At 52.0% G+C, this 24,081-nt stretch overlaps 17 non-coding genes across 17 annotated transcripts; all 17 read right to left on the bottom strand.

Moving 5' to 3' along the window:
• Positions 1 to 423: 423 nt before the first annotated feature.
• On the bottom strand, positions 424 to 542 carry LOC126307764 (5S ribosomal RNA). The gene has a single exon (XR_007553743.1). It is a non-coding gene; the product is annotated as a 5S ribosomal RNA (ribosomal RNA).
• Positions 543 to 1,822: 1,280 nt separating this feature from the next.
• Positions 1,823 to 1,941, bottom strand: LOC126307765 (5S ribosomal RNA). The gene has a single exon (XR_007553744.1). It is a non-coding gene; the product is annotated as a 5S ribosomal RNA (ribosomal RNA).
• Positions 1,942 to 3,221: 1,280 nt separating this feature from the next.
• LOC126307836 (5S ribosomal RNA) lies at positions 3,222 to 3,340 on the bottom strand. Its single transcript, XR_007553809.1, has one exon. It is a non-coding gene; the product is annotated as a 5S ribosomal RNA (ribosomal RNA).
• A 1,280-nt stretch (positions 3,341 to 4,620) lies between these two features.
• On the bottom strand, positions 4,621 to 4,739 carry LOC126307837 (5S ribosomal RNA). Its single transcript, XR_007553810.1, has one exon. It is a non-coding gene; the product is annotated as a 5S ribosomal RNA (ribosomal RNA).
• Positions 4,740 to 6,019: 1,280 nt separating this feature from the next.
• Positions 6,020 to 6,138, bottom strand: LOC126307766 (5S ribosomal RNA). Its single transcript, XR_007553745.1, has one exon. It is a non-coding gene; the product is annotated as a 5S ribosomal RNA (ribosomal RNA).
• Positions 6,139 to 7,418: 1,280 nt separating this feature from the next.
• On the bottom strand, positions 7,419 to 7,537 carry LOC126308153 (5S ribosomal RNA). Its single transcript, XR_007554073.1, has one exon. It is a non-coding gene; the product is annotated as a 5S ribosomal RNA (ribosomal RNA).
• A 1,280-nt stretch (positions 7,538 to 8,817) lies between these two features.
• LOC126307671 (5S ribosomal RNA) lies at positions 8,818 to 8,936 on the bottom strand. The gene has a single exon (XR_007553660.1). It is a non-coding gene; the product is annotated as a 5S ribosomal RNA (ribosomal RNA).
• A 1,281-nt stretch (positions 8,937 to 10,217) lies between these two features.
• On the bottom strand, positions 10,218 to 10,336 carry LOC126307898 (5S ribosomal RNA). The gene has a single exon (XR_007553864.1). It is a non-coding gene; the product is annotated as a 5S ribosomal RNA (ribosomal RNA).
• Positions 10,337 to 11,606: 1,270 nt separating this feature from the next.
• On the bottom strand, positions 11,607 to 11,725 carry LOC126307856 (5S ribosomal RNA). The gene has a single exon (XR_007553826.1). It is a non-coding gene; the product is annotated as a 5S ribosomal RNA (ribosomal RNA).
• A 1,280-nt stretch (positions 11,726 to 13,005) lies between these two features.
• On the bottom strand, positions 13,006 to 13,124 carry LOC126308165 (5S ribosomal RNA). The gene has a single exon (XR_007554084.1). It is a non-coding gene; the product is annotated as a 5S ribosomal RNA (ribosomal RNA).
• Positions 13,125 to 14,405: 1,281 nt separating this feature from the next.
• Positions 14,406 to 14,524, bottom strand: LOC126307899 (5S ribosomal RNA). The gene has a single exon (XR_007553865.1). It is a non-coding gene; the product is annotated as a 5S ribosomal RNA (ribosomal RNA).
• A 1,280-nt stretch (positions 14,525 to 15,804) lies between these two features.
• LOC126307672 (5S ribosomal RNA) lies at positions 15,805 to 15,923 on the bottom strand. Its single transcript, XR_007553661.1, has one exon. It is a non-coding gene; the product is annotated as a 5S ribosomal RNA (ribosomal RNA).
• Positions 15,924 to 17,194: 1,271 nt separating this feature from the next.
• On the bottom strand, positions 17,195 to 17,313 carry LOC126308177 (5S ribosomal RNA). Its single transcript, XR_007554095.1, has one exon. It is a non-coding gene; the product is annotated as a 5S ribosomal RNA (ribosomal RNA).
• A 1,280-nt stretch (positions 17,314 to 18,593) lies between these two features.
• Positions 18,594 to 18,712, bottom strand: LOC126307674 (5S ribosomal RNA). Its single transcript, XR_007553662.1, has one exon. It is a non-coding gene; the product is annotated as a 5S ribosomal RNA (ribosomal RNA).
• A 1,268-nt stretch (positions 18,713 to 19,980) lies between these two features.
• LOC126308189 (5S ribosomal RNA) lies at positions 19,981 to 20,099 on the bottom strand. The gene has a single exon (XR_007554106.1). It is a non-coding gene; the product is annotated as a 5S ribosomal RNA (ribosomal RNA).
• Positions 20,100 to 21,369: 1,270 nt separating this feature from the next.
• On the bottom strand, positions 21,370 to 21,488 carry LOC126307877 (5S ribosomal RNA). Its single transcript, XR_007553845.1, has one exon. It is a non-coding gene; the product is annotated as a 5S ribosomal RNA (ribosomal RNA).
• Positions 21,489 to 22,758: 1,270 nt separating this feature from the next.
• LOC126308201 (5S ribosomal RNA) lies at positions 22,759 to 22,877 on the bottom strand. The gene has a single exon (XR_007554117.1). It is a non-coding gene; the product is annotated as a 5S ribosomal RNA (ribosomal RNA).
• Between the last annotated feature and the right edge of the window lie 1,204 nt (positions 22,878 to 24,081).

Raw genomic sequence — 24,081 nt, forward strand, 5'->3', positions numbered from 1 at the left:
GAAAGGTAGCATGAAAAAAAGGCTGGCAGGGGTAGTGACAAGAAAGCAAGAAATGAAGACAGCCAGAGTTCCCAGGCGGTCGCCGATCCGAATACTAACGTTGTTGCTTATCTTCAGTGGTCGGACAGGAACAGGTTTTTTTAATGTAGTTAGTTTTTGGAATTTAGCGCTCCTACAAAACAGTAGGCTCTGACGTATTTCAGGAGCACATCTGTCGATTCGCAGTGTTTCGTTATTTTCAACGAGTTCCTAGCACTCTTCCTCCGCGCATTTTGTTCAAACTGAGTTCATTACTGTAATTTCGCATCTTACGTTTAATACAGTGGTTTAAAATGCTTGTGGAAGCATCTTTTTCGCACCTGAGAGTTTGTATGAAAAGAGGGCTGGCAGGTGTAGTGACATAAAATTTAAAAGAAGAGAGGGAGCCAACAGCACCCGGTGTTCCCAGGCGGTCACCCATCCAAGTACTAACCGGGCCCGATGTTGATTAACTTCGGTGATCGGACGAGAACCGGTGTATTCAACATGGTATGGCCGTTGGCGTCCTTATACTGTAGCCGCACGGCAGAAGAAGGCTTCGCCTCTCCTCCCAACACACGCAATCGCCGTTTTCGGTGGCGCATTTGACGCAAAGCACGTCCTTCCACCTCGAAGGCGACGCGCAGTGAGGCGCGCCGCCACGTGGGCCAAACGCACAACACAGCTGCTCGTTGCACCGCCTGTCATTCGTTTGGTTCGTGCGGCCTCCGACACTCGCGGGAGACGCACCTTATTATTGTTATCCGGCGCAGGGCTTGGGCGCGGCCGGGCGGCGGGGGGACTGCGCGGGGTGTGGCAGTGTCCTGCTGGACCGAGGGAAGCGTTCTCACCTGCCTGACACGCGTCGCGCTTCCAGATATTTGCGTAATTCGCACGGTGCATTCTCGGCTGTCCCCTTCCGTCCCGACTTGTCCCGACTTTGCTCGACTGCCGCTCGCTGCCCCTCGGGTCGCGGTCCATATGACAGCACAAGCTCGAGAAACATCTGCGAGATGGGCGCGGGCCGAACCGGCGTGTCCGAGGCGCCGTGTGCGGCCGTTCGGAGCTACCAGGGCAGCTCTGTGCTGCGCCGTGCCGTGGAAAGGTGCGAAAACATGCACACACGACACAGGCTGTTCGACAAAGCATCCATCTCTTGTAGCGACGAAAGGTAAATTTTTGTTTACAAATTTGCCGTTGTGCACTGCTACAAAACAATATGCCCTGACGTATTTCACAACATTTCTGTCACTTCATACTGTTTTGTTATTTCCAGAGACTCTTTGGAAGTCTTCCTTGGCGCACTCTTTTCAAACTGAGTTCCTTAATATCGTATCTTACGATAGTTTAAAATCAGTATGGAAGCATCTTTGTCACATGAGAAAGGTAGCATGAAAAAAGGGCTGGCAGGGGTAGTGACAAGAAAGCAAGAAATGAAGACAGCCAGAGTTCCCAGGCGGTCGCCGATCCGAATACTAACGTTGTTGCTTATCTTCAGTGGTCGGACAGGAACAGGTTTTTTTAATGTAGTTAGTTTTTGGAATTTAGCGCTGCTACAAAACAGTAGGCTCTGACGTATTTCAGGAGCACATCTGTCGATTCGCAGTGTTTCGTTATTTTCAACGAGTTCCTAGCACTCTTCCTCCGCGCATTTTGTTCAAACTGAGTTCATTACTGTAATTTCGCATCTTACGTTTAATACAGTGGTTTAAAATGCTTGTGGAAGCATCTTTTTCGCACCTGAGAGTTTGTATGAAAAGAGGGCTGGCAGGTGTAGTGACATAAAATTTAAAAGAAGAGAGGGAGCCAACAGCACCCGGTGTTCCCAGGCGGTCACCCATCCAAGTACTAACCGGGCCCGATGTTGATTAACTTCGGTGATCGGACGAGAACCGGTGTATTCAACATGGTATGGCCGTTGGCGTCCTTATACTGTAGCCGCACGGCAGAAGAAGGCTTCGCCTCTCCTCCCAACACACGCAATCGCCGTTTTCGGTGGCGCATTTGACGCAAAGCACGTCCTTCCACCTCGAAGGCGACGCGCAGTGAGGCGCGCCGCCACGTGGGCCAAACGCACAACACAGCTGCTCGTTGCACCGCCTGTCATTCGTTTGGTTCGTGCGGCCTCCGACACTCGCGGGAGACGCACCTTATTATTGTTATCCGGCGCAGGGCTTGGGCGCGGCCGGGCGGCGGGGGGACTGCGCGGGGTGTGGCAGTGTCCTGCTGGACCGAGGGAAGCGTTCTCACCTGCCTGACACGCGTCGCGCTTCCAGATATTTGCGTAATTCGCACGGTGCATTCTCGGCTGTCCCCTTCCGTCCCGACTTGTCCCGACTTTGCTCGACTGCCGCTCGCTGCCCCTCGGGTCGCGGTCCATATGACAGCACAAGCTCGAGAAACATCTGCGAGATGGGCGCGGGCCGAACCGGCGTGTCCGAGGCGCCGTGTGCGGCCGTTCGGAGCTCCCAGGGCAGCTCTGTGCTGCGCCGTGCCGTGGAAAGGTGCGAAAACATGTACACACGACACAGGCTGTTCGACAAAGCATCCATCTCTTGTAGCGACGAAAGGTAAATTTTTGTTTACAAATTTGCCGTTGTGCACTGCTACAAAACAATATGCCCTGACGTATTTCACAACATTTCTGTCACTTCATACTGTTTTGTTATTTCCAGAGACTCTTTGGAAGTCTTCCTTGGCGCACTCTTTTCAAACTGAGTTCCTTAATATCGTATCTTACGATAGTTTAAAATCAGTATGGAAGCATCTTTGTCACATGAGAAAGGTAGCATGAAAAAAGGGCTGGCAGGGGTAGTGACAAGAAAGCAAGAAATGAAGACAGCCAGAGTTCCCAGGCGGTCGCCGATCCGAATACTAACGTTGTTGCTTATCTTCAGTGGTCGGACAGGAACAGGTTTTTTTTAATGTAGTTAGTTTTGGAATTTAGCGCTCCTACAAAACAGTAGGCTCTGACGTATTTCAGGAGCACATCTGTCGATTCGCAGTGTTTCGTTATTTTCAACGAGTTCCTAGCACTCTTCCTCCGCGCATTTTGTTCAAACTGAGTTCATTACTGTAATTTCGCATCTTACGTTTAATACAGTGGTTTAAAATGCTTGTGGAAGCATCTTTTTCGCACCTGAGAGTTTGTATGAAAAGAGGGCTGGCAGGTGTAGTGACATAAAATTTAAAAGAAGAGAGGGAGCCAACAGCACCCGGTGTTCCCACGCGGTCACCCATCCAAGTACTAACCGGGGCCGATGTTGCTTAACTTCGGTGATCGGACGAGAACCGGTGTATTCAACATGGTATGGCCGTTGGCGTCCTCATACTGTAGCCGCACGGCAGAAGAAGGCTTCGCCTCTCCTCCCAACACACGCAATCGCCGTTTTCGGTGGCGCATTTGACGCAAAGCACGTCCTTCCACCTCGAAGGCGACGCGCAGTGAGGCGCGCCGCCACGTGGGCCAAACGCACAACACAGCTGCTCGTTGCACCGCCTGTCATTCGTTTGGTTCGTGCGGCCTCCGACACTCGCGGGAGACGCACCTTATTATTGTTATCCGGCGCAGGGCTTGGGCGCGGCCGGGCGGCGGGGGGACTGCGCGGGGTGTGGCAGTGTCCTGCTGGACCGAGGGAAGCGTTCTCACCTGCCTGACACGCGTCGCGCTTCCAGATATTTGCGTAATTCGCACGGTGCATTCTCGGGTGTCCCCTTCCGTCCCGACTTGTCCCGACTTTGCTCGACTGCCGCTCGCTGCCCCTCGGGTCGCGGTCCATATGACAGCACAAGCTCGAGAAACATCTGCGAGATGGGCGCGGGCCGAACCGGCGTGTCCGAGGCGCCGTGTGCGGCCGTTCGGAGCTACCAGGGCAGCTCTGTGCTGCGCCGTGCCGTGGAAAGGTGCGAAAACATGCACACACGACACAGGCTGTTCGACAAAGCATCCATCTCTTGTAGCGACGAAAGGTAAATTTTTGTTTACAAATTTGCCGTTGTGCACTGCTACAAAACAATATGCCCTGACGTATTTCACAACATTTCTACCACTTCATACTGTTTTGTTATTTCCAGAGACTCTTTGGAAGTCTTCCTTGGCGCACTCTTTTCAAACTGAGTTCCTTAATATCGTATCTTACGATAGTTTAAAATCAGTATGGAAGCATCTTTGTCACATGAGAAAGGTAGCATGAAAAAAGGGCTGGCAGGGGTAGTGACAAGAAAGCAAGAAATGAAGACAGCCAGAGTTCCCAGGCGGTCGCCGATCCGAATACTAACGTTGTTGCTTATCTTCAGTGGTCGGACAGGAACAGGTTTTTTTTAATGTAGTTAGTTTTGGAATTTAGCGCTCCTACAAAACAGTAGGCTCTGACGTATTTCAGGAGCACATCTGTCGATTCGCAGTGTTTCGTTATTTTCAACGAGTTCCTAGCACTCTTCCTCCGCGCATTTTGTTCAAACTGAGTTCATTACTGTAATTTCGCATCTTACGTTTAATACAGTGGTTTAAAATGCTTGTGGAAGCATCTTTTTCGCACCTGAGAGTTTGTATGAAAAGAGGGCTGGCAGGTGTAGTGACATAAAATTTAAAAGAAGAGAGGGAGCCAACAGCACCCGGTGTTCCCACGCGGTCACCCATCCAAGTACTAACCGGGGCCGATGTTGCTTAACTTCGGTGATCGGACGAGAACCGGTGTATTCAACATGGTATGGCCGTTGGCGTCCTCATACTGTAGCCGCACGGCAGAAGAAGGCTTCGCCTCTCCTCCCAACACACGCAATCGCCGTTTTCGGTGGCGCATTTGACGCAAAGCACGTCCTTCCACCTCGAAGGCGACGCGCAGTGAGGCGCGCCGCCACGTGGGCCAAACGCACAACACAGCTGCTCGTTGCACCGCCTGTCATTCGTTTGGTTCGTGCGGCCTCCGACACTCGCGGGAGACGCACCTTATTATTGTTATCCGGCGCAGGGCTTGGGCGCGGCCGGGCGGCGGGGGGACTGCGCGGGGTGTGGCAGTGTCCTGCTGGACCGAGGGAAGCGTTCTCACCTGCCTGACACGCGTCGCGCTTCCAGATATTTGCGTAATTCGCACGGTGCATTCTCGGGTGTCCCCTTCCGTCCCGACTTGTCCCGACTTTGCTCGACTGCCGCTCGCTGCCCCTCGGGTCGCGGTCCATATGACAGCACAAGCTCGAGAAACATCTGCGAGATGGGCGCGGGCCGAACCGGCGTGTCCGAGGCGCCGTGTGCGGCCGTTCGGAGCTACCAGGGCAGCTCTGTGCTGCGCCGTGCCGTGGAAAGGTGCGAAAACATGCACACACGACACAGGCTGTTCGACAAAGCATCCATCTCTTGTAGCGACGAAAGGTAAATTTTTGTTTACAAATTTGCCGTTGTGCACTGCTACAAAACAATATGCCCTGACGTATTTCACAACATTTCTACCACTTCATACTGTTTTGTTATTTCCAGAGACTCTTTGGAAGTCTTCCTTGGCGCACTCTTTTCAAACTGAGTTCCTTAATATCGTATCTTACGATAGTTTAAAATCAGTATGGAAGCATCTTTGTCACATGAGAAAGGTAGCATGAAAAAAGGGCTGGCAGGGGTAGTGACAAGAAAGCAAGAAATGAAGACAGCCAGAGTTCCCAGGCGGTCGCCGATCCGAATACTAACGTTGTTGCTTATCTTCAGTGGTCGGACAGGAACAGGTTTTTTTAATGTAGTTAGTTTTTGGAATTTAGCGCTCCTACAAAACAGTAGGCTCTGACGTATTTCAGGAGCACATCTGTCGATTCGCAGTGTTTCGTTATTTTCAACGAGTTCCTAGCACTCTTCCTCCGCGCATTTTGTTCAAACTGAGTTCATTACTGTAATTTCGCATCTTACGTTTAACACAGTGGTTTAAAATGCTTGTGGAAACATCTTTTTCGCACCTGAGAGTTTGTATGAAAAGAGGGCTGGCAGGTGTAGTGACATAAAATTTAAAAGAAGAGAGGGAGCCAACAGCACCCGGTGTTCCCAGGCGGTCACCCATCCAAGTACTAACCGGGCCCGATGTTGATTAACTTCGGTGATCGGACGAGAACCGGTGTATTCAACATGGTATGGCCGTTGGCGTCCTTATACTGTAGCCGCACGGCAGAAGAAGGCTTCGCCTCTCCTCCCAACACACGCAATCGCCGTTTTCGGTGGCGCATTTGACGCAAAGCACGTCCTTCCACCTCGAAGGCGACGCGCAGTGAGGCGCGCCGCCACGTGGGCCAAACGCACAACACAGCTGCTCGTTGCACCGCCTGTCATTCGTTTGGTTCGTGCGGCCTCCGACACTCGCGGGAGACGCACCTTATTATTGTTATCCGGCGCAGGGCTTGGGCGCGGCCGGGCGGCGGGGGGACTGCGCGGGGTGTGGCAGTGTCCTGCTGGACCGAGGGAAGCGTTCTCACCTGCCTGACACGCGTCGCGCTTCCAGATATTTGCGTAATTCGCACGGTGCATTCTCGGCTGTCCCCTTCCGTCCCGACTTGTCCCGACTTTGCTCGACTGCCGCTCGCTGCCCCTCGGGTCGCGGTCCATATGACAGCACAAGCTCGAGAAACATCTGCGAGATGGGCGCGGGCCGAACCGGCGTGTCCGAGGCGCCGTGTGCGGCCGTTCGGAGCTCCCAGGGCAGCTCTGTGCTGCGCCGTGCCGTGGAAAGGTGCGAAAACATGCACACACGACACAGGCTGTTCGACAAAGCATCCATCTCTTGTAGCGACGAAAGGTAAATTTTTGTTTACAAATTTGCCGTTGTGCACTGCTACAAAACAATATGCCCTGACGTATTTCACAACATTTCTGTCACTTCATACTGTTTTGTTATTTCCAGAGACTCTTTGGAAGTCTTCCTTGGCGCACTCTTTTCAAACTGAGTTCCTTAATATCGTATCTTACGATAGTTTAAAATCAGTATGGAAGCATCTTTGTCACATGAGAAAGGTAGCATGAAAAAAGGGCTGGCAGGGGTAGTGACAAGAAAGCAAGAAATGAAGACAGCCAGAGTTCCCAGGCGGTCGCCGATCCGAATACTAACGTTGTTGCTTATCTTCAGTGGTCGGACAGGAACAGGTTTTTTTAATGTAGTTAGTTTTTGGAATTTAGCGCTCCTACAAAACAGTAGGCTCTGACGTATTTCAGGAGCACATCTGTCGATTCGCAGTGTTTCGTTATTTTCAACGAGTTCCTAGCACTCTTCCTCCGCGCATTTTGTTCAAACTGAGTTCATTACTGTAATTTCGCATCTTACGTTTAATACAGTGGTTTAAAATGCTTGTGGAAGCATCTTTTTCGCACCTGAGAGTTTGTATGAAAAGAGGGCTGGCAGGTGTAGTGGCATAAAATTTAAAAGAAGGGAGGGAGCCAACAGCACCCGGTGTTCCCAGGCGGTCACCCATCCAAGTACTAACCGGGCCCGATGTTGCTTAACTTCGGTGATCGGACGAGAACCGGTGTATTCAACATGGTATGGCCGTTGGCGTCCTTATACTGTAGCCGCACGGCAGAAGAAGGCTTCGCCTCTCCTCCCAACACACGCAATCGCCGTTTTCGGTGGCGCATTTGACGCAAAGCACGTCCTTCCACCTCGAAGGCGACGCGCAGTGAGGCGCGCCGCCACGTGGGCCAAACGCACAACACAGCTGCTCGTTGCACCGCCTGTCATTCGTTTGGTTCGTGCGGCCTCCGACACTCGCGGGAGACGCACCTTATTATTGTTATCCGGCGCAGGGCTTGGGCGCGGCCGGGCGGCGGGGGGACTGCGCGGGGTGTGGCAGTGTCCTGCTGGACCGAGGGAAGCGTTCTCACCTGCCTGACACGCGTCGCGCTTCCAGATATTTGCGTAATTCGCACGGTGCATTCTCGGCTGTCCCCTTCCGTCCCGACTTGTCCCGACTTTGCTCGACTGCCGCTCGCTGCCCCTCGGGTCGCGGTCCATATGACAGCACAAGCTCGAGAAACATCTGCGAGATGGGCGCGGGCCGAACCGGCGTGTCCGAGGCGCCGTGTGCGGCCGTTCGGAGCTCCCAGGGCAGCTCTGTGCTGCGCCGTGCCGTGGAAAGGTGCGAAAACATGTACACACGACACAGGCTGTTCGACAAAGCATCCATCTCTTGTAGCGACGAAAGGTAAATTTTTGTTTACAAATTTGCCGTTGTGCACTGCTACAAAACAATATGCCCTGACGTATTTCACAACATTTCTGTCACTTCATACTGTTTTGTTATTTCCAGAGACTCTTTGGAAGTCTTCCTTGGCGCACTCTTTTCAAACTGAGTTCCTTAATATCGTATCTTACGATAGTTTAAAATCAGTATGGAAGCATCTTTGTCACATGAGAAAGGTAGCATGAAAAAAGGGCTGGCAGGGGTAGTGACAAGAAAGCAAGAAATGAAGACAGCCAGAGTTCCCAGGCGGTCGCCGATCCGAATACTAACGTTGTTGCTTATCTTCAGTGGTCGGACAGGAACAGGTTTTTTTAATGTAGTTAGTTTTTGGAATTTAGCGCTCCTACAAAACAGTAGGCTCTGACGTATTTCAGGAGCACATCTGTCGATTCGCAGTGTTTCGTTATTTTCAACGAGTTCCTAGCACTCTTCCTCCGCGCATTTTGTTCAAACTGAGTTCGTTACTGTAATTTCGCATCTTACGTTTAATACAGTGGTTTAAAATGCTTGTGGAAGCATCTTTTTCGCACCTGAGAGTTTGTATGAAAAGAGGGCTGGCAGGTGTAGTGACATAAAATTTAAAAGAAGAGAGGGAGCCAACAGCACCCGGTGTTCCCACGCGGTCACCCATCCAAGTACTAACCGGGCCCGATGTTGCTTAACTTCGGTGATCGGACGAGAACCGGTGTATTCAACATGGTATGGCCGTTGGCGTCCTTATACTGTAGCCGCACGGCAGAAGAAGGCTTCGCCTCTCCTCCCAACACACGCAATCGCCGTTTTCGGTGGCGCATTTGACGCAAAGCACGTCCTTCCACCTCGAAGGCGACGCGCAGTGAGGCGCGCCGCCACGTGGGCCAAACGCACAACACAGCTGCTCGTTGCACCGCCTGTCATTCGTTTGGTTCGTGCGGCCTCCGACACTCGCGGGAGACGCACCTTATTATTGTTATCCGGCGCAGGGCTTGGGCGCGGCCGGGCGGCGGGGGGACTGCGCGGGGTGTGGCAGTGTCCTGCTGGACCGAGGGAAGCGTTCTCACCTGCCTGACACGCGTCGCGCTTCCAGATATTTGCGTAATTCGCACGGTGCATTCTCGGGTGTCCCCTTCCGTCCCGACTTGTCCCGACTTTGCTCGACTGCCGCTCGCTGCCCCTCGGGTCGCGGTCCATATGACAGCACAAGCCCGAGAAACATCTGCGAGATGGGCGCGGGCCGAACCGGCGTGTCCGAGGCGCCGTGTGCGGCCGTTCGGAGCTACCAGGGCAGCTCTGTGCTGCGCCGTGCCGTGGAAAGGTGCGAAAACATGCACACAAGACACAGGCTTTTCGGCAAAGTATACATCTCTTGTAGCGACGAAAGGTAAATTTTTGTTTACAAATTTGCCGTTGTGCACTGCTACAAAACAATATGCCCTGACGTTTTTCACAACATTTCTGTCACTTCATACTGTTTTTATTATTCCAGAGACTCTTTGGAAGTCTTACTTGGCGCACTCTTTTCAAACTGAGTTCCTTAATATCGTATCTTACGATAGTTTAAAATCAGTATGGAAGCATCTTTGTCACATGAGAAAGGTAGCATGAAAAAAGGGCTGGCAGGGGTAGTGACAAGAAAGCAAGAAATGAAGACAGCCAGAGTTCCCAGGCGGTCGCCGATCCGAATACTAACGTTGTTGCTTATCTTCAGTGGTCGGACAGGAACAGGTTTTTTTTAATGTAGTTAGTTTTTGGAATTTAGCGCTCCTACAAAACAGTAGGCTCTGACGTATTTCAGGAGCACATCTGTCGATTCGCAGTGTTTCGTTATTTTCAACGAGTTCCTAGCACTCTTCCTCCGCGCATTTTGATCAAACTGAGTTCATTACTGTAATTTCGCATCTTACGTTTAATACAGTGGTTTAAAATGCTTGTGGAAGCATCTTTTTCGCACCTGAGAGTTTGTATGAAAAGAGGGCTGGCAGGTGTAGTGACATAAAATTTAAAAGAAGAGAGGGAGCCAACAGCACGCGGTGTTCCCAGGCGGTCACCCATCCAAGTACTAACCGGGCCCGATGTTGCTTAACTTCGGTGATTGGACGAGAACCGGTGTATTCTACATGGTATGGCCGTTGGCGTCCTTATACTGTAGCCGCACGGCAGAAGAAGGCTTCGCCTCTCCTCCCAACACACGCAATCGCCGTTTTCGGTGGCGCATTTGACGCAAAGCACGTCCTTCCACCTCGAAGGCGACGCGCAGTGAGGCGCGCCGCCACGTGGGCCAAACGCACAACACAGCTGCTCGTTGCACCGCCTGTCATTCGTTTGGTTCGTGCGGCCTCCGACACTCGTGGGAGACGCACCTTATTATTGTTATCCGGCGCAGGGCTTGGGCGCGGCCGGGCGGCGGGGGACTGCGCGGGGTGTGGCAGTGTCCTGCTGGACCGAGGGAAGCGTTCTCACCTGCCTGACACGCGTCGCGCTTCCAGATATTTGCGTAATTCGCACGGTGCATTCTCGGCTGTCCCGACTTGTCCCGACTTGTCCCGACTGCCGCTCGCTGCCGGTCGGGTCGCGGTCCATATGACAGCACAAGCTCGAGAAACATCTGCGAGATGGGCGCGGGCCGAACCGGCGTGTCCGAGGCGCCGTGTGCGGCCGTTCGGAGCTACCAGGGCAGCTCTGTGCTGCGCCGTGCCGTGGAAAGGTGCGAAAACATGCACACACGACACAGGCTGTTCGACAAAGCATCCATCTCTTGTAGCGACGAAAGGAAAATTTTTGTTTACAAATTTGCCGTTGTGCACTGCTACAAAACAATATGCCCTGACGTATTTCACAACATTTCTGTCACTTCATACTGTTTTGTTATTTCCAGAGACTCTTTGGAAGTCTTCCTTGGCGCACTCTTTTCAAACTGAGTTCCTTAATATCGTATCTTACGATAGTTTAAAATCAGTATGGAAGCATCTTTGTCACATGAGAAAGGTAGCATGAAAAAAGGGCTGGCAGGGGTAGTGACAAGAAAGCAAGAAATGAAGACAGCCAGAGTTCCCAGGCGGTCGCCGATCCGAATACTAACGTTGTTGCTTATCTTCAGTGGTCGGACAGGAACAGGTTTTTTTTAATGTAGTTAGTTTTTGGAATTTAGCGCTCCTACAAAACAGTAGGCTCTGACGTATTTCAGGAGCACATCTGTCGATTCGCAGTGTTTCGTTATTTTCAACGAGTTCCTAGCACTCTTCCTCCGCGCATTTTGTTCAAACTGAGTTCATTACTGTAATTTCGCATCTTACGTTTAATACAGTGGTTTAAAATGCTTGTGGAAGCATCTTTTTCGCACCTGAGAGTTTGTATGAAAAGAGGGCTGGCAGGTGTAGTGACATAAAATTTAAAAGAAGAGAGGGAGCCAACAGCACGCGGTGTTCCCAGGCGGTCACCCATCCAAGTACTAACCGGGCCCGATGTTGCTTAACTTCGGTGATCGGACGAGAACCGGTGTATTCAACATGGTATGGCCGTTGGCGTCCTTATACTGTAGCCGCACGGCAGAAGAAGGCTTCGCCTCTCCTCCCAACACACGCAATCGCCGTTTTCGGTGGCGCATTTGACGCAAAGCACGTCCTTCCACCTCGAAGGCGACGCGCAGTGAGGCGCGCCGCCACGTGGGCCAAACGCACAACACAGCTGCTCGTTGCACCGCCTGTCATTCGTTTGGTTCGTGCGGCCTCCGACACTCGCGGGAGACGCACCTTATTATTGTTATCCGGCGCAGGGCTTGGGCGCGGCCGGGCGGCGGGGGGACTGCGCGGGGTGTGGCAGTGTCCTGCTGGACCGAGGGAAGCGTTCTCACCTGCCTGACACGCGTCGCGCTTCCAGATATTTGCGTAATTCGCACGGTGCATTCTCGGCTGTCCCCTTCCGTCCCGACTTGTCCCGACTTTGCTCGACTGCCGCTCGCTGCCCCTCGGGTCGCGGTCCATATGACAGCACAAGCTCGAGAAACATCTGCGAGATGGGCGCGGGCCGAACCGGCGTGTCCGAGGCGCCGTGTGCGGCCGTTCGGAGCTCCCAGGGCAGCTCTGTGCTGCGCCGTGCCGTGGAAAGGTGCGAAAACATGTACACACGACACAGGCTGTTCGACAAAGCATCCATCTCTTGTAGCGACGAAAGGTAAATTTTTGTTTACAAATTTGCCGTTGTGCACTGCTACAAAACAATATGCCCTGACGTATTTCACAACATTTCTGTCACTTCATACTGTTTTGTTATTTCCAGAGACTCTTTGGAAGTCTTCCTTGGCGCACTCTTTTCAAACTGAGTTCCTTAATATCGTATCTTACGATAGTTTAAAATCAGTATGGAAGCATCTTTGTCACATGAGAAAGGTAGCATGAAAAAAGGGCTGGCAGGGGTAGTGACAAGAAAGCAAGAAATGAAGACAGCCAGAGTTCCCAGGCGGTCGCCGATCCGAATACTAACGTTGTTGCTTATCTTCAGTGGTCGGACAGGAACAGGTTTTTTTAATGTAGTTAGTTTTTGGAATTTAGCGCTCCTACAAAACAGTAGGCTCTGACGTATTGCAGGAGCACATCTGTCGATTCGCAGTGTTTCGTTATTTTCAACGAGTTCCTAGCACTCTTCCTCCGCGCATTTTGTTCAAACTGAGTTCGTTACTGTAATTTCGCATCTTACGTTTAATACAGTGGTTTAAAATGCTTGTGGAAGCATCTTTTTCGCACCTGAGAGTTTGTATGAAAAGAGGGCTGGCAGGTGTAGTGACATAAAATTTAAAAGAAGAGAGGGAGCCAACAGCACCCGGTGTTCCCAGGCGGTCACCCATCCAAGTACTAACCGGGCCCGATGTTGCTTAACTTCGGTGATCGGACGAGAACCGGTGTATTCAACATGGTATGGCCGTTGGCGTCCTTATACTGTAGCCGCACGGCAGAAGAAGGCTTCGCCTCTCCTCCCAACACACGCAATCGCCGTTTTCGGTGGCGCATTTGACGCAAAGCACGTCCTTCCACCTCGAAGGCGACGCGCAGTGAGGCGCGCCGCCACGTGGGCCAAACGCACAACACAGCTGCTCGTTGCACCGCCTGTCATTCGTTTGGTTCGTGCGGCCTCCGACACTCGCGGGAGACGCACCTTATTATTGTTATCCGGCGCAGGGCTTGGGCGCGGCCGGGCGGCGGGGGGACTGCGCGGGGTGTGGCAGTGTCCTGCTGGACCGAGGGAAGCGTTCTCACCTGCCTGACACGCGTCGCGCTTCCAGATATTTGCGTAATTCGCACGGTGCATTCTCGGGTGTCCCCTTCCGTCCCGACTTGTCCCGACTTTGCTCGACTGCCGCTCGCTGCCCCTCGGGTCGCGGTCCATATGACAGCACAAGCCCGAGAAACATCTGCGAGATGGGCGCGGGCCGAACCGGCGTGTCCGAGGCGCCGTGTGCGGCCGTTCGGAGCTACCAGGGCAGCTCTGTGCTGCGCCGTGCCGTGGAAAGGTGCGAAAACATGCACACAAGACACAGGCTTTTCGGCAAAGTATACATCTCTTGTAGCGACGAAAGGTAAATTTTTGTTTACAAATTTGCCGTTGTGCACTGCTACAAAACAATATGCCCTGACGTTTTTCACAACATTTCTGTCACTTCATACTGTTTTTATTATTCCAGAGACTCTTTGGAAGTCTTACTTGGCGCACTCTTTTCAAACTGAGTTCCTTAATATCGTATCTTACGATAGTTTAAAATCAGTATGGAAGCATCTTTGTCACATGAGAAAGGTAGCATGAAAAAAGGGCTGGCAGGGGTAGTGACAAGAAAGCAAGAAATGAAGACAGCCAGAGTTCCCAGGCGGTCGCCGATCCGAATACTAACGTTGTTGCTTATCTTCAGTGGTCGGACAGGAACAGGTTTTTTTTAATGTAGTTAGTTTTTGGAATTTAGCGCTCCTACAAAACAGTAGGCTCTGACGTATTTCAGGAGCACATCTGTCGATTCGCAGTGTTTCGTTATTTTCAACGAGTTCCTAGCACTCTTCCTCCGCGCATTTTGATCAAACTGAGTTCATTACTGTAATTTCGCATCTTACGTTTAATACAGTGGTTTAAAATGCTTGTGGAAGCATCTTTTTCGCACCTGAGAGTTTGTATGAAAAGAGGGCTGGCAGGTGTAGTGACATAAAATTTAAAAGAAGAGAGGGAGCCAACAGCACGCGGTGTTCCCAGGCGGTCACCCATCCAAGTACTAACCGGGCCCGATGTTGCTTAACTTCGGTGATTGGACGAGAACCGGTGTATTCTACATGGTATGGCCGTTGGCGTCCTTATACTGTAGCCGCACGGCAGAAGAAGGCTTCGCCTCTCCTCCCAACACACGCAATCGCCGTTTTCGGTGGCGCATTTGACGCAAAGCACGTCCTTCCACCTCGAAGGCGACGCGCAGTGAGGCGCGCCGCCACGTGGGCCAAACGCACAACACAGCTGCTCGTTGCACCGCCTGTCATTCGTTTGGTTCGTGCGGCCTCCGACACTCGTGGGAGACGCACCTTATTATTGTTATCCGGCGCAGGGCTTGGGCGCGGCCGGGCGGCGGGGGACTGCGCGGGGTGTGGCAGTGTCCTGCTGGACCGAGGGAAGCGTTCTCACCTGCCTGACACGCGTCGCGCTTCCAGATATTTGCGTAATTCGCACGGTGCATTCTCGGCTGTCCCCTTCCGTCCCGACTTGTCCCGACTTTGCTCGACTGCCGCTCGCTGCCCCTCGGGTCGCGGTCCATATGACAGCACAAGCTCGAGAAACATCTGCGAGATGGGCGCGGGCCGAACCGGCGTGTCCGAGGCGCCGTGTGCGGCCGTTCGGAGCTCCCAGGGCAGCTCTGTGCTGCGCCGTGCCGTGGAAAGGTGCGAAAACATGCACACACGACACAGGCTGTTCGACAAAGCATCCATCTCTTGTAGCGACGAAAGGTAAATTTTTGTTTACAAATTTGCCGTTGTGCACTGCTACAAAACAATATGCCCTGACGTATTTCACAACATTTCTGTCACTTCATACTGTTTTGTTATTTCCAGAGACTCTTTGGAAGTCTTCCTTGGCGCACTCTTTTCAAACTGAGTTCCTTAATATCGTATCTTACGATAGTTTAAAATCAGTATGGAAGCATCTTTGTCACATGAGAAAGGTAGCATGAAAAAAGGGCTGGCAGGGGTAGTGACAAGAAAGCAAGAAATGAAGACAGCCAGAGTTCCCAGGCGGTCGCCGATCCGAATACTAACGTTGTTGCTTATCTTCAGTGGTCGGACAGGAACAGGTTTTTTTAAATGTAGTTAGTTTTTGGAATTTAGCGCTCCTACAAAACAGTAGGCTCTGACGTATTTCAGGAGCACATCTGTCGATTCGCAGTGTTTCGTTATTTTCAACGAGTTCCTAGCACTCTTCCTCCGCGCATTTTGTTCAAACTGAGTTCATTACTGTAATTTCGCATCTTACGTTTAATACAGTGGTTTAAAATGCTTGTGGAAGCATCTTTTTCGCACCTGAGAGTTTGTATGAAAAGAGGGCTGGCAGGTGTAGTGACATAAAATTTAAAAGAAGAGAGGGAGCCAACAGCACCCGGTGTTCCCACGCGGTCACCCATCCAAGTACTAACCGGGCCCGATGTTGCTTAACTTCGGTGATCGGACGAGAACCGGTGTATTCAACATGGTATGGCCGTTGGCGTCCTTATACTGTAGCCGCACGGCAGAAGAAGGCTTCGCCTCTCCTCCCAACACACGCAATCGCCGTTTTCGGTGGCGCATTTGACGCAAAGCACGTCCTTCCACCTCGAAGGCGACGCGCAGTGAGGCGCGCCGCCACGTGGGCCAAACGCACAACACAGCTGCTCGTTGCACCGCCTGTCATTCGTTTGGTTCGTGCGGCCTCCGACACTCGCGGGAGACGCACCTTATTATTGTTATCCGGCGCAGGGCTTGGGCGCGGCCGGGCGGCGGGGGGACTGCGCGGGGTGTGGCAGTGTCCTGCTGGACCGAGGGAAGCGTTCTCACCTGCCTGACACGCGTCGCGCTTCCAGATATTTGCGTAATTCGCACGGTGCATTCTCGGCTGTCCCGACTTGTCCCGACTTGTCCCGACTGCCGCTCGCTGCCGGTCGGGTCGCGGTCCATATGACAGCACAAGCTCGAGAAACATCTGCGAGATGGGCGCGGGCCGAACCGGCGTGTCCGAGGCGCCGTGTGCGGCCGTTCGGAGCTACCAGGGCAGCTCTGTGCTGCGCCGTGCCGTGGAAAGGTGCGAAAACATGCACACACGACACAGGCTGTTCGACAAAGCATCCATCTCTTGTAGCGACGAAAGGAAAATTTTTGTTTACAAATTTGCCGTTGTGCACTGCTACAAAACAATATGCCCTGACGTATTTCACAACATTTCTGTCACTTCATACTGTTTTGTTATTTCCAGAGACTCTTTGGAAGTCTTCCTTGGCGCACTCTTTTCAAACTGAGTTCCTTAATATCGTATCTTACGATAGTTTAAAATCAGTATGGAAGCATCTTTGTCACATGAGAAAGGTAGCATGAAAAAAGGGCTGGCAGGGGTAGTGACAAGAAAGCAAGAAATGAAGACAGCCAGAGTTCCCAGGCGGTCGCCGATCCGAATACTAACGTTGTTGCTTATCTTCAGTGGTCGGACAGGAACAGGTTTTTTTTAATGTAGTTAGTTTTTGGAATTTAGCGCTCCTACAAAACAGTAGGCTCTGACGTATTTCAGGAGCACATCTGTCGATTCGCAGTGTTTCGTTATTTTCAACGAGTTCCTAGCACTCTTCCTCCGCGGATTTTGTTCAAACTGAGTTCATTACTGTAATTTCGCATCTTACGTTTAATACAGTGGTTTAAAATGCTTGTGGAAGCATCTTTTTCGCACCTGAGAGTTTGTATGAAAAGAGGGCTGGCAGGTGTAGTGACATAAAATTTAAAAGAAGAGAGGGAGCCAACAGCACCCGGTGTTCCCAGGCGGTCACCCATCCAAGTACTAACCGGGCCCGATGTTGCTTAACTTCGGTGATCGGACGAGAACCGGTGTATTCAACATGGTATGGCCGTTGGCGTCCTTATACTGTAGCCGCACGGCAGAAGAAGGCTTCGCCTCTCCTCCCAACACACGCAATCGCCGTTTTCGGTGGCGCATTTGACGCAAAACACGTCCTTCCACCTCGAAGGCGACGCGCAGTGAGGCGCGCCGCCACGTGGGCCAAACGCACAACACAGCTGCTCGTTGCACCGCCTGTCATTCGTTTGGTTCGTGCGGCCTCCGACACTCGCGGGAGACGCACCTTATTATTGTTATCCGGCGCAGGGCTTGGGCGCGGCCGGGCGGCGGGGGGACTGCGCGGGGTGTGGCAGTGTCCTGCTGGACCGAGGGAAGCGTTCTCACCTGCCTGACACGCGTCGCGCTTCCAGATATTTGCGTAATTCGCACGGTGCATTCTCGGCTGTCCCCTTCCGTCCCGACTTGTCCCGACTTTGCTCGACTGCCGCTCGCTGCCCCTCGGGTCGCGGTCCATATGACAGCACAAGCTCGAGAAACATCTGCGAGATGGGCGCGGGCCGAACCGGCGTGTCCGAGGCGCCGTGTGCGGCCGTTCGGAGCTACCAGGGCAGCTCTGTGCTGCGCCGTGCCGTGGAAAGGTGCGAAAACATGCACACACGACACAGGCTGTTCGACAAAGCATCCATCTCTTGTAGCGACGAAAGGTAAATTTTTGTTTACAAATTTGCCGTTGTGCACTGCTACAAAACAATATGCCCTGACGTATTTCACAACATTTCTGTCACTTCATACTGTTTTGTTATTTCCAGAGACTCTTTGGAAGTCTTCCTTGGCGCACTCTTTTCAAACTGAGTTCCTTAATATCGTATCTTACGATAGTTTAAAATCAGTATGGAAGCATCTTTGTCACATGAGAAAGGTAGCATGAAAAAAGGGCTGGCAGGGGTAGTGACAAGAAAGCAAGAAATGAAGACAGCCAGAGTTCCCAGGCGGTCGCCGATCCGAATACTAACGTTGTTGCTTATCTTCAGTGGTCGGACAGGAACAGGTTTTTTTAATGTAGTTAGTTTTTGGAATTTAGCGCTCCTACAAAACAGTAGGCTCTGACGTATTTCAGGAGCACATCTGTCGATTCGCAGTGTTTCGTTATTTTCAACGAGTTCCTAGCACTCTTCCTCCGCGGATTTTGTTCAAACTGAGTTCATTACTGTAATTTCGCATCTTACGTTTAATACAGTGGTTTAAAATGCTTGTGGAAGCATCTTTTTCGCACCTGAGAGTTTGTATGAAAAGAGGGCTGGCAGGTGTAGTGACATAAAATTTAAAAGAAGAGAGGGAGCCAACAGCACCCGGTGTTCCCACGCGGTCACCCATCCAAGTACTAACCGGGCCCGATGTTGCTTAACTTCGGTGATCGGACGAGAACCGGTGTATTCAACATGGTATGGCCGTTGGCGTCCTTATACAGTAGCCGCACGGCAGAAGAAGGCTTCGCCTCTCCTCCCAACACACGCAATCGCCGTTTTCGGTGGCGCATTTGACGCAAAGCACGTCCTTCCACCTCGAAGGCGACGCGCAGTGAGGCGCCGCCACGTGGGCCAAACGCACAACACAGCTGCTCGTTGCACCGCCTGTCATTCGTTTGGTTCGTGCGGCCTCCGACACTCGCGGGAGACGCACCTTATTATTGTTATCCGGCGCAGGGCTTGGGCGCGGCCGGGCGGCGGGGGGACTGCGCGGGGTGTGGCAGTGTCCTGCTGGACCGAGGGAAGCGTTCTCACCTGCCTGACACGCGTCGCGCTTCCAGATATTTGCGTAATTCGCACGGTGCATTCTCGGCTGTCCCGACTTGTCCCGACTTGTCCCGACTGCCGCTCGCTGCCGCTCGGGTCGCGGTCCATATGACAGCACAAGCTCGAGAAACATCTGCGAGATGGGCGCGGGCCGAACCGGCGTGTCCGAGGCGCCGTGTGCGGCCGTCCGGAGCTACCAGGGCAGCTCTGTGCTGCGCCGTGCCGTGGAAAGGTGCGAAAACATGCACACACGACACAGGCTGTTCGACAAAGCATCCATCTCTTGTAGCGACGAAAGGTAAATTTTTGTTTACAAATTTGCCGTTGTGCACTGCTACAAAACAATATGCCCTGACGTATTTCACAACATTTCTGTCACTTCATACTGTTTTGTTATTTCCAGAGACTCTTTGGAAGTCTTCCTTGGCGCACTCTTTTCAAACTGAGTTCCTTAATATCGTATCTTACGATAGTTTAAAATCAGTATGGAAGCATCTTTGTCACATGAGAAAGGTAGCATGAAAAAAGGGCTGGCAGGGGTAGTGACAAGAAAGCAAGAAATGAAGACAGCCAGAGTTCCCAGGCGGTCGCCGATCCGAATACTAACGTTGTTGCTTATCTTCAGTGGTCGGACAGGAACAGGTTTTTTTAATGTAGTTAGTTTTTGGAATTTAGCGCTCCTACAAAACAGTAGGCTCTGACGTATTTCAGGAGCACATCTGTCGATTCGCAGTGTTTCGTTATTTTCAACGAGTTCCTAGCACTCTTCCTCCGCGCATTTTGTTCAAACTGAGTTCATTACTGTAATTTCGCATCTTACGTTTAATACAGTGGTTTAAAATGCTTGTGGAAGCATCTTTTTCGCACCTGAGAGTTTGTATGAAAAGAGGGCTGGCAGGTGTAGTGACATAAAATTTAAAAGAAGAGAGGGAGCCAACAGCACCCGGTGTTCCCAGGCGGTCACCCATCCAAGTACTAACCGGGCCCGATGTTGCTTAACTTCGGTGATCGGACGAGAACCGGTGTATTCAACATGGTATGGCCGTTGGCGTCCTCATACTGTAGCCGCACGGCAGAAGAAGGCTTCGCCTCTCCTCCCAACACACGCAATCGCCGTTTTCGGTGGCGCATTTGACGCAAAGCACGTCCTTCCACCTCGAAGGCGACGCGCAGTGAGGCGCGCCGCCACGTGGGCCAAACGCACAACACAGCTGCTCGTTGCACCGCCTGTCATTCGTTTGGTTCGTGCGGCCTCCGACACTCGCGGGAGACGCACCTTATTATTGTTATCCGGCGCAGGGCTTGGGCGCGGCCGGGCGGCGGGGGGACTGCACGGGGTGCGGCAGTGTCCTGCTGGACCGAGGGAAGCGTTCTCACCTGCCTGACACGCGTCGCGCTTCCAGATATTTGCGTAATTCGCACGGTGCATTCTCGGCTGTCCCGACTTGTCCCGACTTGTCCCGACTGCCGCTCGCTGCCGCTCGGGTCGCGGTCCATATGACAGCACAAGCTCGAGAAACATCTGCGAGATGGGCGCGGGCCGAACCGGCGTGTCCGAGGCGCCGTGTGCGGCCGTTCGGAGCTACCAGGGCAGCTCTGTGCTGCGCCGTGCCGTGGAAAGGTGCGAAAACATGCACACACGACACAGGCTGTTCGACAAAGCATCCATCTCTTGTAGCGACGAAAGGTAAATTTTTGTTTACAAATTTGCCGTTGTGCACTGCTACAAAACAATATGCCCTGACGTATTTCACAACATCTCTGTCACTTCATACTGTTTTGTTATTTCCAGAGACTCTTTGGAAGTCTTCCTTGGCGCAGTCTTTTCAAACTGAGTTCCTTAATATCGTATCTTACGATAGTTTAAAATCAGTATGGAAGCATCTTTGTCACATGAGAAAGGTAGCATGAAAAAAGGGCTGGCAGGGGTAGTGACAAGAAAGCAAGAAATGAAGACAGCCAGAGTTCCCAGGCGGTCGCCGATCCGAATACTAACGTTGTTGCTTATCTTCAGTGGTCGGACAGGAACAGGCTTTTTTAATGTAGTTAGTTTTTGGAATTTAGCGCTCCTACAAAACAGTAGGCTCTGACGTATTTCAGGAGCACATCTGTCGATTCGCAGTGTTTCGTTATTTTCAACGAGTTCCTAGCACTCTTCCTCCGCGCATTTTGTTCAAACTGAGTTCATTACTGTAATTTCGCATCTTACGTTTAATACAGTGGTTTAAAATGCTTGTGGAAGCATCTTTTTCGCACCTGAGAGTTTGTATGAAAAGAGGGCTGGCAGGTGTAATGACATAAAATTTAATAGAAGAGAGGGAGCTAACAGCACCCGGTGTTCCCAGGCGGTCACCCATCCAAGTACTAACTGGGCCCGATGTTGCTTAACTTCGGTGATCGGACGAGAACCGGTGTATTCAACATGGTATGGCCGTTGGCGTCCTTATACTGTAGCCGCACGGCAGAAGAAGGCTTCGCCTCTCCTCCCAACACACGCAATCGCCGTTTTCGGTGGCGCATTTGACGCAAAGCACGTCCTTCCACCTCGAAGGCGACGCGCAGTGAGGCGCGCCGCCACGTGGGCCAAACGCACAACACAGCTGCTCGTTGCACCGCCTGTCATTCGTTTGGTTCGTGCGGCCTCCGACACTCGCGGGAGACGCACCTTATTATTGTTATCCGGCGCAGGGCTTGGGCGCGGCCGGGCGGCGGGGGGACTGCGCGGGGTGTGGCAGTGTCCTGCTGGACCGAGGGAAGCGTTCTCACCTGCCTGACACGCGTCGCGCTTCCAGATATTTGCGTAATTCGCACGGTGCATTCTCGGCTGTCCCGACTTGTCCCGACTTGTCCCGACTGCCGCTCTCTGCCGCTCGGGTCGCGGTCCATATGACAGCACAAGCTCGAGAAACATCTGCGAGATGGGCGCGGGCCGAACCGGCGTGTCCGAGGCGCCGTGTGCGGCCGTTCGGAGCTACCAGGGCAGCTCTGTGCTGCGCCGTGCCGTGGAAAGGTGCGAAAACATGCACACACGACACAGGCTGTTCGACAAAGCATCCATCTCTTGTAGCGACGAAAGGTAAATTTTTGTTTACAAATTTGCCGTTGTGCACTGCTACAAAACAATATGCCCTGACGTATTTCACAACATTTCTGTCACTTCATACTGTTTTGTTATTTCCAGAGACTCTTTGGAAGTCTTCCTTGGCGCACTCTTTTCAAACTGAGTTCCTTAATATCGTATCTTACGATAGTTTAAAATCAGTATGGAAGCATCTTTGTCACATGAGAAAGGTAGCATGAAAAAAGGGCTGGCAGGGGTAGTGACAAGAAAGCAAGAAATGAAGACAGCCAGAGTTCCCAGGCGGTCGCCGATCCGAATACTAACGTTGTTGCTTATCTTCAGTGGTCGGACAGGAACAGGTTTTTTTAATGTAGTTAGTTTTTGGAATTTAGCGCTCCTACAAAACAGTAGGCTCTGACGTATTTCAGGAGCACATCTGTCGATTCGCAGTGTTTCGTTATTTTCAACGAGTTCCTAGCACTCTTCCTCCGCGGATTTTGTTCAAACTGAGTTCATTACTGTAATTTCGCATCTTACGTTTAATACAGTGGTTTAAAATGCTTGTGGAAGCATCTTTTTCGCACCTGAGAGTTTGTATGAAAAGAGGGCTGGCAGGTGTAGTGACATAAAATTTAAAAGAAGAGAGGGAGCCAACAGCACCCGGTGTTCCCAGGCGGTCACCCATCCAAGTACTAACCGGGCCCGATGTTGCTTAACTTCGGTGATCGGACGAGAACCGGTGTATTCAACATGGTATGGCCGTTGGCGTCCTTATACAGTAGCCGCACGGCAGAAGAAGGCTTCGCCTCTCCTCCCAACACACGCAATCGCCGTTTTCGGTGGCGCATTTGACGCAAAGCACGTCCTTCCACCTCGAAGGCGACGCGCAGTGAGGCGCCGCCACGTGGGCCAAACGCACAACACAGCTGCTCGTTGCACCGCCTGTCATTCGTTTGGTTCGTGCGGCCTCCGACACTCGCGGGAGACGCACCTTATTATTGTTATCCGGCGCAGGGCTTGGGCGCGGCCGGGCGGCGGGGGGACTGCGCGGGGTGTGGCAGTGTCCTGCTGGACCGAGGGAAGCGTTCTCACCTGCCTGACACGCGTCGCGCTTCCAGATATTTGCGTAATTCGCACGGTGCATTCTCGGCTGTCCCCTTCCGTCCCGACTTGTCCCGACTTTGCTCGACTGCCGCTCGCTGCCCCTCGGGTCGCGGTCCATATGACAGCACAAGCTCGAGAAACATCTGCGAGATGGGCGCGGGCCGAACCGGCGTGTCCGAGGCGCCGTGTGCGGCCGTTCGGAGCTACCAGGGCAGCTCTGTGCTGCGCCGTGCCGTGGAAAGGTGCGAAAACATGCACACACGACACAGGCTGTTCGACAAAGCATCCATCTCTTGTAGCGACGAAAGGTAAATTTTTGTTTACAAATTTGCCGTTGTGCACTGCTACAAAACAATATGCCCTGACGTATTTCACAACATTTCTGTCACTTCATACTGTTTTGTTATTTCCAGAGACTCTTTGGAAGTCTTCCTTGGCGCACTCTTTTCAAACTGAGTTCCTTAATATCGTATCTTACGATAGTTTAAAATCAGTATGGAAGCATCTTTGTCACATGAGAAAGGTAGCATGAAAAAAGGGCTGGCAGGGGTAGTGACAAGAAAGCAAGAAATGAAGACAGCCAGAGTTCCCAGGCGGTCGCCGATCCGAATACTAACGTTGTTGCTTATCTTCAGTGGTCGGACAGGAACAGGTTTTTTTAATGTAGTTAGTTTTTGGAATTTAGCGCTCCTACAAAACAGTAGGCTCTGACGTATTTCAGGAGCACATCTGTCGATTCGCAGTGTTTCGTTATTTTCAACGAGTTCCTAGCACTCTTCCTCCGCGCATTTTGTTCAAACTGAGTTCATTACTGTAATTTCGCATCTTACGTTTAATACAGTGGTTTAAAATGCTTGTGGAAGCATC

This window comes from Schistocerca gregaria, unplaced genomic scaffold, assembly GCF_023897955.1.
Source record: "Schistocerca gregaria isolate iqSchGreg1 unplaced genomic scaffold, iqSchGreg1.2 ptg000355l, whole genome shotgun sequence".
In the NCBI taxonomy this organism is placed as follows: Eukaryota; Metazoa; Arthropoda; class Insecta; order Orthoptera; family Acrididae; genus Schistocerca; species Schistocerca gregaria.